Below are 5,046 nucleotides of genomic sequence, written 5' to 3' on the forward strand. Positions count from 1 at the left end.
CAGGTTTGGATCTTGAACAATGTAAGGCCTGGCTTCCTAGCCCTTTTATAGGCATTCCTATTTTTTCAGTGCTTACTTAAGACCATTTAATTACTATCCCTACTTCTGGGTGGGTAGTGACTCAAGAGACGGCAGAAGCAAGAGAGAGATGGGAGGAGAAGGGTAAGAATAATGTTTTGTTAAAAAAAATTATTTAGACTGCTATACAATAGACCACAAACAACTCTACTATTACCGAAGAAAAGACCCGAACTGCCTTTCTTTTTCTAAAAAGATGTCTCTCGTGGTCCCTCTGTGATGTTCTCTCCCTTCTAATTTTGTGTAGGGATAGTGAAGAAAGGGAGAAAGAGAAACAAGGGTGAAAAGAAATTGACTAATAAAGAACTATGTTTCAGACTCTCTTACTTTTTGGGGTGCCTGGGTGGCTTAGTCAGTTGAGCATTTGACTCTTGGTTTTGGCTCAGGTAGTGACCTTGTGATTCATGAGTTTGAGCCTGGCATCTGGCTCTGCACTGACAGCGTGGAGCCTGCTTGGGATTCTCTCTCTCCCTCTCTCGCTGCCCCTCCCTACCTTTCTCTCTCTCTTTCTCGCTCAAAGTAAATAAACTTAAAAAAAAAAAAAGAACCACTTACTTTAAAAAAATGTTTTTAATTTATTTAAAAGAGAGACCAGAGACAGAGACAGAGTACAAGCAGGGGAGGAGCAGAGAGAGAGAGGAGACACAGGATCTGAAGCAAGCTCTAGGCTCTGAGCTGTCAGCACAGACCCTAACATGGGGCACAAACTCAAGAACTCGGGGTCATGACCTGAGCCGAAGTCAGATGCTTAACTGGTTGAGCCACCCAGGTGCCCCTAGCCACTTACTTTTCAAGGTCACAACTAAGGTCTTCAATGAAAGCTCCAAATAAAAGTTCTATGATTGCTACTTTGGCAAAGATGGCAAAGAAAGCAATTTTTAATGATTCTCTGTAATATGGAAAATGCAGCAAGCGAAAAAGAAGACTTCAGCTTATAGATATGGTTTCATTATCTTTTTTACTTATTATAAAAGTGTTCAAGATGATGATGGACTGAACAACCATATATTCTTATGTCTCTCTTGGAATCCTCTAAAATAAAAATACACAAGAATTAAAAAAATGAACCAGTATTATAAACAGAGCTGGAGAATTACAGCTTAGATTTAGGAAATTTGTGGAAGCTGAAAAGTGGATGATTCAATGTTCATAATAGAAACAAATGGAGAATGGCACAGCCCAGAATGTGTTATGAAGGAGGATCAGAGGTGAAGGCGGTTCTGGCATCAGAATCTGGAGAAGGTCTGGACTTAGAATTAGCAGATATGATGGAGGTGGGAGTGGGAAGTGGAGCTTTACATAGGGAAAGTAATTGAGAGTTTATATGAGGAACTTCTATATCAGTGGCCATTCCCATCTCCCTCTTCTATTTAGAGCACAGAACATAGACCTCTGAGCATATACTACCTAACCTTCCTAGCAAAACCCCAAATGGCTCTTCCCTAAAGAAATTGAACAAAATTATTAGAAATGTTAAATGTAAACTCCTTGAGGGCAGGACTCTGTATCTTACTTTCTATATTATCCTTAGAAGCTGAATGAGGATCTGGACTATAGTAGGTGCTCTGACATATTTGTTGATTAATAGATGGACTGAGAGCTAAGGTATCTAGTGTCAGTGTTGCTCTGGGAAAACCCGCTCACATTAGATGGGGATGCAGGGGGAGGGGCAGGTCTGAAGCCTGACAGCCTCTGCAAATTCACAGGTTTCTCCTCCAGCCTGCCATAAGTCCCCATTCATATAAGAGAGTTGGTGTGAAAACAGACCTATGTATACCAATCAGAAGAAACTCAGATGTTTTAACTGATATAAAGAATATACTAAATAATCAGGCATATTAATAAATCAACAGCATGAAAAAAAAAGAACATGATAAATGGATTCCAGATAAAAACTGATTCCAGAGGAAATAGAATAGATATAATTCAGAAAGAAGATAAATTAAAAAAAACCCTCTAATTAATATACTTCAAAGAGATTAATTGAGGCAAGACCAAGATACTCTAAAAGAACAGAGAAGAAAAATCAGAGAATAAGTGGTATTTTTAGGTTAAATTAAATGAAATTAAAAAAATAACTGAAATTTAAAAAGAACAATAGAATGAAAACAAACCTTCCAATGTTGACAAAATCTTTTAGCATGGCATTATCCAATAGAATCTTAGATATTTGCACTATCCAATGTGATAGTCACTAGCTATATGTGGCTTGAAATGTGGCTAGTGTGACTGAGAAACTACATTTTTACTTTTATTTAATATTTATTAATTTAAAAAGGTTTTTAAATGTTTTTATTTTTGAGAGAGAGACAGAGCGAGTGGGGGGAAGGGCAGGGAGAGAGACGGAGACACAGAATATGAAGCAGCCTCCTGGCTTTGAGCTGTCAGCACAGAGCCAGATGTGGGGCTGGAACTCATGAGCCACGAGATCATGACCTGAGCTGAATTCGGACGCTCAACCGATTGAACCACCCAGGCGCCCCTATTTGATATTTATTAATTTAAACTTAAATGCAAATAACCACATTCATCTGTGGCTACCTCCTTGGATAATACAGTTTTAGAATATGGAGCAAAAAGAGAAAGAAATTTAAGTGGTAGGAAAAAAGATAAGAAACATAATCAACTCAGGAGATCCTACTTCCAACTAATAGGAACATTAGAAAGATAAAACAGGGAGATAAAAGATTAATTTATCAAAAAATTAAATGAAGATTTCCTAGAAACTTCAGATTTTAAAAGGCCCACAAAATGTTCATCTAGAACCCCAAGGATGAGGAAAAGAAAGGTCAAGTGTCTTGCCCAAGGCTACAAAGCGATTAAGTGGTAAGCCCAGTTTTTGCTCTTAGGCAATCTTACTTCTGTGCTTAATACACAATGTAGACATTTACTGGTTTCCAAGTGTTAGAGTGTGTGTATGTACAATGCCTGATATATTTGGTTGTGGTTGGAAATGTAAAAGTGGAAGTGATATTGTTAGAAGTTGATGGAAAAAGAAAAATAAGTGTATTATTTGGAGTTAGAAAGGCAAAAGAAGATCAGAATAATGAAATAATAAACACTGAGAATGGGGGAGGAGAAGAGAGGCAGTATAAATGATTTAAATCCTCCCTTTTTATAGTGAATATATCATTTTAAATGGATAAATTTTACTATCAGAGATTACTACCAGAAGAACAACAAATTTTTTTTTTTTTTAAAAAACGTCTTTCTCTGAGGAATGGGACTGAGATTCAAAAGATTACTAGATCTTAGGAGAGTTCTATTTTTAACTTTTTGAGAACCCTCCATACAGTTTTCCAAAGTGCCAGCACCAGTTTGCATTCCTATCAGTAGTGTATGAGTGTTCCTTTTCTCCATATCCTCACCAATACTTACTGTTTCCTGTGTTGTTGATTTTAGCCATTCTGACAGGTGTGAGATGATATCTCATTGTAGTTTTGATTTGTGTTTCCCTGATGATGAGTGGTGTTAAGCATATTTTCATGTCTCTGTTGGCCATTGGCCCAGTTTTTAATTGGATTATTTGTTTTGGGGTGTTGAGTTTTATAAGTTCTTTATATATTTTTGATACTAGCCTTTTATTGGATATGTCATTTGCAAAGATCTTCTCCCCTTCTGTACATTGCCTTTTAGTTTTGTTGATTGTCTCCTCCAGCATGCAGAAGCTTTTTATTTTGATGTAGTCCTAATAGTTTATTTTTGCTTTTGTTTCCCTTGCTTCAAGAAACATATCTAGAAAGAAGTTGCCATGACTAATGTCAAAGAAGTTACTGCCTTTGTTCTCTTCTAGGATTTTTATGGTTTTAGATCTCACATTTAGGTGTCTCATCCATTTTGAATTTATTTTTGTGTATGATGTAAGAAAGTGGTCCAGTTTCATTCTTTCACATGTTGCTGTCCAGTTTTCCGGACAAAATGTGTCTATTTTGTGCCAGTCCTACAGTATTTTGATCACTACAGCTTTGTAATACACCAGTTATATATATACATTTTAATTTTGTTTATTTATTTTTGAAAGAGAGAGAGAGAGAGAGAGAGAGATAGAGAGAGAGCAGGGAAGGGCAGGGAGAGAGAGGGAGACACAGAATCTAAAGCAGGCTCCAGGCTCTGAGCTGTCAGCACAGAGCCCGATGCGGGGCTCGAACCCACGAACTGTGAGATCATGACCTGAGTCAAAGTCGGACACTCAACCGACTGAGCCACCCAGGCACCCCAATACAAGTTATTTTAAACCATCTCCATGCCCTTTGGTTATCTGACATCTCCCCAGTCACCCCACCTTCCTTACTCTTGGAAGATGGTCCTGCCTGTTTACTTCGTAAAGAAAGTAAAAGTAATCAGATGAGAATTCTTAACTTCCTTCCACCAAACTACAAATTTACTGGCACCTATTTATATGGATGGTTTCTTTCTGTTATATCAGAAAAGGTATCCATCTAAGCCTAATCTCTTTTTCTCTCTGGGTCCTCTTTTTTCCTGCCTTCTCAGGAAATTTTCTATTTTGATATTTCCCCTCTCTTTTCTATACTGCAATTTCTCTTTATGGATTCCTTCCCATCAGCATTTACACCTGCTCAAGTCTCCTACTTTATAAAATCCTGCCTTGTGTCCTTAACCCCACCCAACCTTTCTCTCCCCTTCATGAACATTCAGTAATGCCCAAGATTGAGAAATTTTCAAAATACAAGAAAGGACTTAGGACTTTGGTATTCAGGAGGAAGAAATGAATGATAGGTTAGATGGGTAGTAGGAACCTTGGACTAAAAGAACTATAAGGGTTATAGTGATTCATGTGACAAATATTTATTGAATTCTTACATTATGCATCTAATTCTCACAATTCCTTGGGCCAGGTTTCTTAGCATAAAGTTAAGAAGGCTTCATAGGGACTAAGAACTTTTGAAATCCTAGGTGAAATTTTTGAGTATGTATACTTTTCTAGTGAGACAGTCCATATATTTCATT

General features: G+C 37.4%; 1 long non-coding RNA gene across 1 annotated transcript; it reads right to left on the reverse strand.

Annotated features, from left to right (window-relative positions):
• Positions 1-674: 674 nt before the first annotated feature.
• On the reverse strand, positions 675-4,288 carry LOC123596693. Its single transcript, XR_006711810.1, has 2 exons — positions 4,235-4,288; positions 675-793 (listed from the first exon to the last, which is right to left on the reverse strand). It is a non-coding gene; the product is annotated as an uncharacterized LOC123596693 (long non-coding RNA).
• Between the last annotated feature and the right edge of the window lie 758 nt (positions 4,289-5,046).

The sequence above is a fragment of the Leopardus geoffroyi genome, chromosome C1 (genome assembly GCF_018350155.1).
Source record: "Leopardus geoffroyi isolate Oge1 chromosome C1, O.geoffroyi_Oge1_pat1.0, whole genome shotgun sequence".
In the NCBI taxonomy this organism is placed as follows: Eukaryota; Metazoa; Chordata; class Mammalia; order Carnivora; family Felidae; genus Leopardus; species Leopardus geoffroyi.